This window comes from Physeter macrocephalus, chromosome 21 (assembly GCF_002837175.3).
Source record: "Physeter macrocephalus isolate SW-GA chromosome 21, ASM283717v5, whole genome shotgun sequence".
NCBI lineage: Eukaryota > Metazoa > Chordata > Mammalia > Artiodactyla > Physeteridae > Physeter > Physeter macrocephalus.
In genome coordinates, this window is record NC_041234.1 from 29,499,370 (window position 1) to 29,512,624 (window position 13,255).

Here is a 13,255-nt window from a genome sequence, read left to right on the forward strand (position 1 = left end):
GCACTGTAACACGTTTCAGAAAGCCAAAGCCACATGGGATTTTTTGGTTTGTTTGTTTGTTTTTTATAAAGGTGCCTTAACTGCCGACCCAGTCTTTGGGGGGCGGGTGTGTGTGTGTACACGTGTATACGTGTTGTGTTTCTTTTTTTTTTTTTTTTTACAGTTCACACGTGTGTGTGTGTCCGTATGTGTCTGCGTGTGTCTGTGTGTGTATGTGCACTTTGGTATCAGTCTTGTGGTTTTTTTGTAGTGAAGGCCTTTAAAATCTGATCACCTTGGTTGTATGGCAACTGCATTAATTTTTTCTCTTAAGTTGTTTTCTCATTCACAGCATTAGCCTTGTCAGCAAGCCCTTCTGTGATGGGAATTGGTTTGAAGGACCAGTGTTGAATTTCAAAGAAGTATTTAAGAATTTTTTTTTTGTCTGCGTTGGATATTCGTTGCTGCTTGCGGTCTTTCTCTGGTTGCAGCGAGCGGGGGCTACTCTTGGTTGCGGTGCGCGGGCTTCTCATTGCGATGGCTTCTCTTGTTGCGGAGCACGGGCTCTAGGCATGCGGGTTTCAGTAGTTGTGGTACGCAGTGTCAGCAGTTGTGGCTCGTGGGCTCTAGAGCGCAGGCTCAGTAGTTGTGGCACATGGGCTTAGTTGCTCCGCGGCATGTGGGATCTTTCTGGACCAGGGATCAAACCTGTGTCCCCTGCATTGGCAGGCGGATTCTTAACCACTGCACCACCAGGGAAATTTTACATCATGTGCTCTTTCCGCACTGAACAATAATTTTATCTTCAGATATGTGATCTAATTTGCCCTTTTCAGAAACTGCTTTATTCATATGTAGATAATTCGATTTTCGGAACATTTTCACAGCTGGTAGTTTTTTACTTCTTACTTGAAATGGCCATTTCCCATTGAGCCGGAATGTAGCTTAGCAAAATATTATTTTATAGAGTAAATGCTCTCTCGGGAAGTTATTGTTATGTACATATCCTGATATGTACATATTATGAAAACTGTATTCTGAGTGTGATTTAGCGTGCTCAACTTCCAACTCCCATTGCTCCTTTCTCAGTGCCCTAGAACTACATGGTTCTCTCAATACAAATTAGTCTTTGAAAGAAAGTCTGCATATTTGAATTTGTGATAGTCCACTTAAATTTGTCTGAATACCAGTAGCCAAAGGACTAGAATATTATATGGTAATTACATCCCAGTTGAGTGAGTTAGCTTTCTGGATATGCAGCTGCTACAGACTTCTCAAACTGTTAGGACACCTGGCTGATCTCTCCTAAAGATTTAGGATAAAGGTTTTGTGTCACATGACAGACTTTTTTGGGTGCCAAGTTAAAAGCGCTTACGTTTGCCTCAGCACTTGCTTGAAATTAGGGATCCTATCTAAATTGCATAGGTCTGTTTTGGAACTACCTTTATTCCCCTAGCCATAGTAAGTAGGTAGAGTAAAGCCTACTTCATTAAGTGGGTATTGGTACGTAGAAAGATCATTTTTAATTTTTAGGGCAACCTAGAATGTGTCATATTTCTTTATCATTATTGATAGATATTTTGTGTCAGTCAACTAACTTTGGAGTGGTCACTGTTAATGCGCTCTGTATTAAGAAATTTTGAAAGTGTAGAAACTTGGAACTCTTGATCTTTTCTCAAGAAGGTTAAGGAAAAGCCTACTTTGTGAAAAGAGTATGGGTGGGGGATGTCTTTCTATATATAACATTTAACATCTTAAAAATATTCTACAGATCAATAATAATATAAGTGGATAATAACTGTAATTTAAATACTTTTTTCTTCTACAAATTAACCTTTTAAAAAGAACACAATCACTGGTAGAATTGAATATCACTACATTTTCTTTTTCAACTTTGGTGCCAATTTTTAAAATAAGATCTTTGCTATATAGAAATATGTCTAAATAAAGTATGTATTGTAATTGACAAAACTAATGTTGCCAAAGGAATGAGTAGAGAATGAACAGCTTTTAAAAACCAATTATATTATTTCATATTCGAAATTATGTAGAATTATCAAATATGTGTTTCAAAAATATGTTTTTGTACAGAAAGATATCTTATTTTTTAAACAAACTTTCTAAATCCCACAAGTTGACGTTTCCTATTCTAACAATCCAAATCAATGAATGATATTCTCAGTAACCTGAAATTTTTCAAAGTGTACAGTAACAGCAGTGATATTGGATTATTGTTTTATGACCATTTCATATATAATACTGCCTCCATCTAAAATGTTGCTACAAGCACCTGGGAGGTTTAACTTGTACATGGCATTCTTAGAGATAATAATGCACCATCTTGTTTTGACTTTTCAACTCCTATTTGACAAATGTGAAAAGTACAGTGTTGATGTTAATCAACTCTTGTTAGCCTGCAGATATTTGCTGTGTTTAATTCTGAAAGATTTGTATTGAGTTCTATCACTTGCTAGGATTATCTTCTGTTCCCAGTTATCTTCAATTTATGCTATCTGTAAGACTCCTTTCATTTCTAAATTGCAAAAGAACTTTTTACAGTTATCACACTTTAAGCTTTCACATTCACATGGGCAGTTCTTGTTATGCTTTTGGAGTTCAGTCAAGAAAAGTTAAATGAAAGAACCTAAAAAGCCTTTCATTTTAAAAGAGAAATCCAAAGATTTCAGCTTAAAACAGTTGACACAGAGGTAACAAACCAAATGGTATCTAGTTAACGTCCATCCTCCAAGAACTTGATCCATCAACAGTTGGAATTTTCTTCCTACAGTCATTACATAGCACCCATGCATTATTTATAAGATTATTACACTAAAAATGTACAGATGAATCTTTCAATTCATTCCCTCCAGAAAGGAAACAGTGCATTGATAAAAGATAATTAAGACTTTCAGACATGAGGTAGAAATTTGTTTCCAGCATATTTTTTAAAGACTAGGTTTTTTCCCCCAAACTGGGCAAGTGCCTTAACAAAAGTTTTAAGAAGACATGTTGGAGTAAAGGTAATATTGATATGTTTGATATATCGTTTCACTGGATGCCCAATATATTATGTTTTCTAAGAAACCTGTTTTGCTGATCAGATCACTGTTGAAAGAAGTAACTCTGAAAGGGATGGGGGTGGCTATAAATATTTTGAATTCTGTTGTATGGTTTAATTTTAAAAGAACTGTAAATATTTCAATATTTTTGTGTTTAGAAACATCAAATAAATATTGGTGTGTGTGTGCGTGCACACGGGCTCACATGTGTGTAAGCAACAGGAATAGGCAGCTCTAAAGTACTAGCAACATTAGAGGGCCCTTCTGGGACAGATGGGTAAAGGGTTCTGAAGCTGGAGCTGCTCCTCTCACTTCCCTTTAGGTGGAAGAAAGAGCGATTCCTCCATCAATAGTTGTTAACTGGGAAAAGGAAGGTGAAAATGCTGCTTTAAACCTATAGTACTAACAACTGGACAGAGTTTTCTTTTTCAGGGTTCCTTTTGTGGAAGCACCAAGCAAAACAGGAAATATTTTCAGCATTGTTCTAGTATTGTAATCATCTTTCTGAATGACTGTTTGGCCTGTTAGACTATGAACTCTTTGAGGACTAGGACTCAGCCTGAATCCTGCCCATATCCTCAGAGCCTAGAACAGTGGCTAAAATTTGGAGACATCTGTCATTGATCCACAGATTAGAAATGTCTACTACTAGTGTTTTCTATAACACTGTAATACTAGTGTATTGATTTCTTAGCTTTATATTTTAACTAGGACAATCTGTTATTCCTCAGGCTCTCATGTGGCCTTATAGTGGAACTGCATTAGATAATTCACTGAAGGCTTTTCCAATACAAAGTGGTTGATGAACCATACTTCAGTAAATATTTGTTGACTAGAGGAATTGATGAACCAATAAAACTATTAATGAGATATTTTTTTTTAGGTGAATGGCATAGATGTTGTTCAGATTTACTTTGAAAGAATCAAGTATGTGAACCCTATGATGAATGGAATTGTGAAGACAGGTGAGCTCTTTCACACTCCCAAGGACACAGCTCGTCCTATCCTTTTGGACACTTCCTCCCTGTTTATTACAATGACTACTCTCCAGGTTGTTGCACTACTACTATATCTGTACAGACTTCTAATTTGGCACCTATGGCCTTTTTTGTGCTTTTATGATTATATGTCAGTATTTCCCACCAGGTTATGTGACCTTGAGTGCAAAGACCTTACTTATTTCCTTTGTCTTTTTTTATATATCTAGCATATAAGACATCACTAGAAATATGGTAGACATCACTGAAGGTTTGTCTAAAAAATTAATATTTTGTAATGACACTAAGTGGTAAAGCATTTACCTTCTAATCTGCTGTTAGTACAGCAAAAAATGCTGTCTGTTTAGCTTATATGTGGCTTTTGTACATCAGATGTCACACAAGTGTTTAAAGGCATTTGTGAGATATTAGAAAGCAAAAGTTCTTACTCATATGTCTATGTCATCCCAGACATTATGTGCCTGCTAATGGCAGTACACTACACTACCTATGAAAAAATATATTTCATATTTTAAACCTAAATCTGACTGTGCCTCTAGACATAACTCCTGATCTGTAGAAAATACAGGGAACAGAGAAACATTACTCTACATCACAGAGATGATATGAGCAGAATCCAGACTGCAGGAAACTACAGGACAAATGACCTAGTACCTTCAGTAAATGATTGCCAGAATGAAAGAAATGGAGGATGAACCTATAGATTAAAAGAGATTTAAGAGACTTAACCAATTGTAATATATGGATCTTTTTCCAGTTGTAATATATGGATCTATTTTAGATCCTGATTTGACTAAACTGTAAAATAAATACATTTTGAGACAATCTGGATAATTTGAAAATTGACTTGATATTTGATATTAGTTGGAATAATATTATTGTGGTTATGTTGAAAATAAGAGTCCTTATCTTTAAGCGATATATTCTCAACTATTTACAGTTGAAATGATGTCTGGAATTTGCTTCAGAATAATAAGTCTGAATGTTAATTGTGTTGGAGATATTGATGAAACAAGACTGGCCTTGACTTGATAATTGTTGAAGCTGGGTGATGGTTAAATGATGGTTCATTATATATGTTTCTCTCCACGTTTGTATATTTGACATTTTCCGTAATAAAAAGTTAACAAAAAGTTATCAGAATTCTTATTAAAGCTAATATATGAGGCATTGAGAAGAAGAAAAATTTTAGATTGTTTAGTAAATGTTGGCTCTGGGGTGCCATTTCTGGCCCAAGAGGTCAAATGCCCAAAAAGAGGGGGGCAACATACACTGGAATAGTTAGTGTTTCCCTTGCTACAGACCATTGTTAGGAGTTTTCTTCTCAATTTGGCCCATGGAAATAAGAGTTAAATTTTTATTTATGTCTGTTGGAAAATGGGAATGGATCCTCATGTTCTCTTGAGCAAAATTTTTGACAACACTTAAGTCCAGTTCATATCAATGTGAAAACCAAAGGGGTGAAGTCTTCAGGGAGCAAATTTATGGAATTATAAAAATCCACAAAATGCTTTTTTTGAATAGTTTTTTAGAAGAATAATGGCTGTAGAATGTGTTAGTTACACATTCATTAATTTTAAAGTTATACTTGAAGGTAGGTGACACAGGAAAGTAAGTAGTTAACATTCTTGACTGCAGTGAACCATTTTGTGTTTCACAGACTGCAGATATTCCTTCAGTTTTGAACTGCGCTTAGAATTATGTAAACGCTAAAAACCTTCTAGGTCAGAGTTAATGAAGCTGTACGGAAATCAACAAACATAGGGTCTGTCCTGTCTTATTTTGTGGGTCAAGGAGCAGCAGGCAGAAAGTGAGAACAACATTGGAGGTCGCTTCCAGGGAAGATAAACACCTTCATAAGTGTGAAGGGACTTCCCTGGTGGCGCGGTGGTTAAGAATCCGCCTGCAAATGCAGGGGACACGGGTTCGAGCCCTGGTCCGGGAAGATCCCACATGCTGCGGAGCAACTAAGCCTGTGCAGCACAACTACTGAGCATGTGCTCTAGAGCCTGTGAGCCACAACTACTGAGCCTGTGTGCCACAACTACTGAAGTCTGTGCACCTAGAGCCCATGCTCCGTGACAAGAGAAGCCACTGCAATGAGAAGCCTGGGCACCACAATGAAGAGTAGTCCCCGCTCACTGCAACCAGAGAAAGCCTACACGCAGCAACAAAGACCCAATGCAGCCAAAAATAAATAAAATAAATAAGTTCATAAGTGTGAAGGGCTGTGAAGATGAAGCTGCCCATTCTACTCCTTACTGTCCTCTAGGTTGTGTTCCAATCACATGAGCAAGCAGTTCCCCCAGAAACAACTGTTTCCTGGAAGAGAGGAGATGAAAGGTTTACCTCAGAGCCCTTTACTGCTCACAGCTGGGCAGAGCTTTCACTTTCAAGGTTCCCCTGTTAGAAGGAACAGAAAAATTACAAAAAGTTTTTCATTCATCTTTCCCTGGAAGTTTTTTCCTAACTTGAGTTTACTCTGATTTTAGCAGATTTTTTTAATTTGGAGGCAAACAGAGCTAGGGGAATAGAATGGTAGGTGATGGTTGTAATTACAACAAATAGTGGTTTAGAGTCCAACAGGCCATGATTCAAAGTTGGCCTGACTATCTGCTAGCTGTGTGGCCTCTGCCAAGTTACTTTACCTGCCTAATCTTCAGTTTCCTCATCTGAAAAATGGAGACAATCATAGCCCCTGCCTTTGTAAACAGCACTGCTTCTGAAAAACCCTTCTTGATCTCCTGGGGTGATGTATACTCTGATGTTCCCAGGTACCCCATTGCTTTGTTATTTGATAGTTCTTATCAAAATTATACTTATTAGCCTGCATGTCTCTACCTTCTAAACTCTGAGGTCCCCTGGCTCTGTGACCCAGACCAGGTTGTCTCTGTGTCTCCAGAGTCTGGCACAGAGCCTGGAACATGGTGCGCCACAGGTGCTCATAACATTTTTATTATATAAACGATTGTCATACGTCCTACATGTCAAAAATATATTGCTGTTATTTTACCAGGTATTTGTTTACTGGAAATGTGAAAAATGAGACACCATAAGACTGTGGTTTATACTCCAATTTCTCTTTATTGGGAAGAATATTTTGTCTATAAATGATGCTTCCATTTTCAGAATCTTCCAGTACCAACTATTCATAACTTCTTAGCTTCATAAAGTACTATAGGATATTCGCTCAGGTGGTGAACTGGCCCCCACAGCTGCATTTGATAATTTACTGAAGGCTTCTCAAATACAAATGATTGAAAGAAATAGTGAGCCCTCAGTATTTATTAAGTTTAAGAACTGTTGAATGAATACAAGTGTGCTAATTATTTTATTTTATGGGTAAAAGATATAACTAACAATCAGGATTATATGGTAACAAATTCACACATACAAGACAAGCCAAGGACAAGACCTGACTGATTGGACTGGTAAAGATACAATGAGCAACTTTTAGATGTAGACAGTTTATTACTTAAATATTACAGTGCAAAGGAAAATGAGCCAAAGGTGCCAGCTCCCCAGGCGCTTGCCCCACATTCCCTAAAAGACAACAAAGAAACAAAAGGGGCTGTGTGATGGTAATGCAAGTTTTGGGATACTCCATTACTGAACAACCACATCTAGACTGCAGCTGAGTGCTTTTATGTTCTCCAGGTCTGTTCTAAGGGGCACAGGACAGAAAGCCCCATACCTCATCAGAAACTGGTATGTGATGAGAAACTGCCTCATGACAAACTCCTAGAGGAGATAAGGAGGTGTGTGGGAGATGGCCTTGTACCAGCTCCTTACAGCATTCCATCTCCTCATGTTCTGGGAGGTCATGAGGCATTTAACCAAGACTCAGATTAGCTGCAGTTCAAGTCTATGTGGAGACATGCAAGGGTGTCAGGCCACCATGGAGGAGCCATTCCCCTACAACTCCATTTTCCCTTCACATGTCCAGCTAGGAAGTCTTTCTGTAAACAGAGGCCACCAGTCATGGGCACTCTAAAGACACAATGGACCTCCATCCAAAATTTGGTTCAGATGTCAAGACTGATGATACTACTAACACACCAAGAGGATATTCAAAGATTTATTACTCACAAAAAAAGGCTTTATGGAGAGAGCAGGACAGGCTTCCAAAGCTGGTTTGAAAATGTCTTGAGAGAACAGGAAAGGAGACTGACTTGAATTTTTATTGCAGTTAGAGGGTGGGGATGAAGTGAGCATTGCAATGCACAGCCACACACATTTCTGGAGACTAGTGAGTCCAAAATCTGCAGTGTGGGCTGGCAGCTGAGAAATGAAGGAGAGTCAGTGGTGCACTTTCTGTCCAAAGGCTGGCAATCTGGAGACCCAGAAGAGCTGATGGTACATTATGAAGTCTGAAGGTCGCCTGCTGGAGAATTCCCTCTTGCTTGGGGGAGGTTGTTCTTGTTCTATTCAGGCTTCAACTGAGTAGATGAGGCCCACGTACATCATGGAGGGCAACCTATTTACACTGAGTTAAGTGTTAATCTCATCCAAAACACCCTCCAAGTTGACACATAAAATTAACCATCACAAATCTACCCCCAGCCCGGTCAACTCAGCACTTTTACACATCTCCTAAAGTCATACTTACTCTCCAAATGAAGACAGTAACTAGGTCATCTTTCCACCTAACATGATACAAGGATCCTGCGTACACTGAAAATGCACTAAGTCTTTCCCCAGAAGAGAAGGTAAAGTCCTTGAGTCAAGTTTACTCTTCTTCTTGATATCCTGTAACTAAAATACTATGATGCAAAGTTAATAACAATACTTAAATACTATGATATAAAGTGAATACATCTTATGTTACATGATAAGGGGTTAACAGAGGGAAGGAAAGAAAGGTATTATACACACACAAACATACACATAAACATATAACAAAAAAGGAGGAAATACTCAGGACAGTTACCGTCCTCAGTTTTGTAACAGGTCATGTGGTCACAGCTGGTATTCATAAATACCTTCTTCCTCTGTTCCATAATCCCTTTGCCTTCAACAAGCACCACAAGTGGTTGTGGTTCTTTACCAGGAGGGGCAACCCAAACCTTCATTCTCGAAGGGTCTGGGCCATTACTAATCCTGCCTGGATTGGGTTGTTGTAGCTTTCCATTTACTTGAATCACGGGACATGCAATACCAAGAGATGCTCTAGGGCATCTCCTGTATTGCAGACATGCTCTTCCTTACCTCTGTTATAGAATAGCAGCCCAATTTCCCCATGGTAGTCAAGATCAATTACCCCAGCCACAGCAGTAACTCTCTTTGCCTACTGATTCAGAGGCATAAGGAGCCCAAAATGGACAGACTGCAGTCTTAACTTCTAGTTCAATGGAATCATTGTTGTGTCTGCTGGAGGAACTAAGACCTCTAGGCGAGCAGAGCATAATATGAGAACAGGAAGCAAAAATTTTGCTAATGGGTCACTAGAGGTACCATTTCCACCCCTTGATTCCTGGACCCATGAATCCTGGCTATGGGAAAAACAGAATCATATGTTAGATGTTGACTGAGAGCACATACAGCCTCCTGGAGAAGCTTGCCCAGCCCTACAAGGTATTATCACCTGCAAGGTATTACTCAGTGTAACTGAGTCCTCTAAGGGCCATTCCATATTGCAAAGCTGGTCATTCCAAAGCAGGCCAGCTGCTTTAAGATGGTGGAGACTATGGTAAACCAGTGAGTTCCATGAGTGTGGGCCCACTGCTGCACTTCATTTGCGATAGAGTGAGTTCCTTGATCAGAAGCAATGCTATATAGAATACCATGATGGTGGAAAGGCATTCTGTAAGTCCGTGGATAGTGGTTTTAGCAGAAGCACTAAGTGCAGGGAAGGCAAACCCTAATCCAGAGTAAGTGTCTATTCTAGTAAGGACAAAATGCTTCCCCTTCCGTGATGGGAGTGGTCCAATGTAACCAACCTGCCACCAGGTGGCTGGCTGATCACCCCGGGGAATGGTGCTGTAGAGGGGACTCAGTGTTGGTCTCTGCTGCTGGCAGATGTGTTATTCGGTGGTGGCCGTAGCCAGGTCAGCTTTAATGAATGGAAGTTCATGTTGCAGAGCCTGTGCACAACCCCCATTGCTGCCACCTTGGCCACTTTGTTCATGAGCCCATTGGGCGATGAGGCAGGTGGCTGGGGAAAGAGGCTGACTGGTGTCCACAAAATGGGTCATCCTATCCACTTGATTATTAAAATGCTCCTCTGTTAAGGTCATGCTTTAGTGAGCATTCACGTGGGATACAAATATATTCATGGTTTTTGCCCATTCAGAGAGGTCTATCCACATACCTCTTACCAAAATTTCCTTGTCACCAATTTTCCAGTCATGTTCCTTCTAAGTGCCTGACCATACAGCCAAACCATTGGCCACAGCCCATGAATCGATATGTAATCACATGTCTGGCCAAGCAAAGTGAACAACCAGGAGCACTGCCCACTGGGAGGAATCTCCTTCACCACTGTCCTTCAGGGATGTCCCAGAGAGGGGCTGTAGTGCTGTAACTGTCCTCTTTAGGGTGGTGTCTGCATGTTGTGCAGAACCATCTATAAACCAGGCCCGAGACTTTTCTTCCTCTGTCAACTGATCGTAGGGAACTCCCCATGAGGCCATAGGTGCAGTCTGGGGGAGAGAAGGTAGCGTAGGAGGACTGGGGACTGTGGACATTTGTGCCTTCAGGGCCTGCCCGGGCCCAATCATGTATTATATGTACTAATTCCGTTTGATGATGGAGTGTTGCTGTGCACGCCCGGCTTGGCTTGGTGGGTCATTTCCACCGTGAAGGTGACTTGGTGGCCATAGTTAAGCATTCAGTCTCTCCTAAGGCCTGGCAGCAAGCCAACAACCGTTTCTCAAAAAGAGAGTAGTTATCTGTGGATGATGGCAGGGCTTTACTCCAAAATCCTAAGAGCCTGTGCTGTAATTCACCTAGATGAGCCTGCCCAAAGCTCCAAACAGCATCCCTATCTGTCACTGACACTTCAAGCACTATTGAATCTGCTGGATGATACAGCTTAAATGGCAGAGCAGCCTGGACCTGTTGCAGAGCCTTCTCTGGTTCTGGGCCCCACTCAAAACTAGTACCTTTTATGTGTCATTCAGAAAATGGCCCAGAGTAACACACCCAAATGAGGAATATGTTGCCTTCAAAATCCCAAGAGGCCCAAGAGTCATTGTGCCTCTTTTTGCTTGTAGGAGGGCGGGATACAACATCTTAACCTTCATCTTAGAAGGGATATCTCAACATGCCCCACCCTACTGGACCCCTAGAAATTTCACTGATGTAAAATGACCTTTAATTTTTGTCAGATTTATTTCCCACTTCACGGCACGTAAATGTCTTATCAATAAGTCTAGAGTAGTTTGCTACTTCTTGCTCACTAGATCTAATCAGCACAATGTCATCAACATAATGGACCAGTGTGATATCTTGTGGAAGAGAAAGGCAAACGAGATCACAGCTGACTAAATTATGACATACAGCTGAAGAGCTGATATAGGCCTGTGAAGGTGTACCTGTGAAGGTAGGACAGTGAAGGTGTATTGCTGGCCTTTCCAGCTGAAAGCAAACTGCTTCTGGTGAAACTTATTGACAGGCACGGAGAAAAAGGCATTTGCCAGATCAATAGCTGTGTACCAGGTACCAAGGGATGTGTTAATTTGCTCAAACAATGAAACCACATCTGGTACAATAGCTACTATTGGAGTCACCACCTGGTTAAGTTTATGACAATTGACTGTCATTCTCCAAGAGCCATACATCTTCTGCACAGGCCAAATAGGCAAGGCGAATAGGGATGTGATGGGAATCACCACCCCTGCATCCTTCAAGTCACTGATGGAGGCACTAATCTCTGCAATCCCTCAGGAATGCAGTACCGCATTTAGTTTACTATCTTCCTAGGTAGAGGCAGTTCTAGTGGCTTCCACTTGGCTATTCTCACCATATTAGCCCTCACAACACCGGTCAGGGAACCAATGTGGGGATTCTGCCAACTGCTGAGTACAGTTGATTCTTGAATAACACAGGTTTGAACAGTAGGGTCCACTTACACATGGATTTTTTTTAATAAATATATGAAAATATACATGTAGAACATTGTGTGCAAGGCTTGTATTGAAGTATTGAAGTGGATAGTCTATCCTTACATACGCATAAGGTGAGTGCTATTTAATATAAAATTAATAAAGTGTTAGTTTTCTTGCTGTTTTATAACTTTGCTTTCAAAGAATTTCATTATTGTACGATATTCCTCTCCCTCTCATTATTGGAGAAACTGTGAATCGGCCTATTATCACAAGTGGTTTTTTGTTTAATTTATTTATATTTTATTTTATTTTTATTTTTGGCTGCGTTGGGTCTTCGTTACTGCGCAGGGTCTTTCTCTGTTTGCAGCAAGTGGGGGCTACTCTTCGATGCGGTGTGCGGGCCTCTCATTGCGGTGGCTTCTCTTGTTGCGGAGCACAGGCTCTAGGTGTGCGGGCTTCAGTAGCTGTGGTGCACAGGCTTCAGTAGCTGTGGCTCGCGGGATCTAGAGTGCAGGCTCAGTAGTTGTGGCGCACGGGCTTAGTTGCTCCGTGGCATGTGAGATCTTTCCGGACCAGGGCTCGAACCCATGTCCCCTGCATTGGCAGGCAGATTCCCAACCTCTGCGCCACCAGGAAAGTCCGGGTTTTTTTTTATTATTATTATGACAATGTTTCCAATACTGTACTATGAACATAACTGAAATACTGAATGCCATAAAATTTTTATAACCATTCATTAGTGTATAGGCTAGGCTACCATAAAGCAATCATATTGCTGCTTCTTCATTATCAATGCATGAATCATTATACCTGTAAATAAATATGAATTCCTTTTTTACGTTATGTTTCCATTTTTTAAACATCTTTATTCGAGTATAATTGCTTTACAATGGTGTGTTAGTTTCTGCTTTATAACAAAGTGGATCAGTTATACATATACATATGTTCCCATATCTCTGACCTCTTGTGATCCCTCCCTCCCACCCTCCCTATCCCACCCCTCTAGGTGGTCACAAAGCACCGAGCTGATCTCCCTGTGCTATGCAGCTGCTTCCCACTAGCTATCTATTTTACATTTGGTAGTGTATATATGTCCATGCCACTCTCTCACTTCGTCCTGGCTTACCCTTCCCCATCCCTGTGTCCTCAAGTCCATTCTCTAGTAGGTCTG

General features: G+C 40.3%; 1 pseudogene; it reads right to left on the bottom strand.

Moving 5' to 3' along the window:
• Positions 1–8,995: 8,995 nt before the first annotated feature.
• Positions 8,996–13,255, bottom strand: part of LOC112062448 (uncharacterized) — a 29,424-nt pseudogene continuing 25,164 nt past the window's right edge.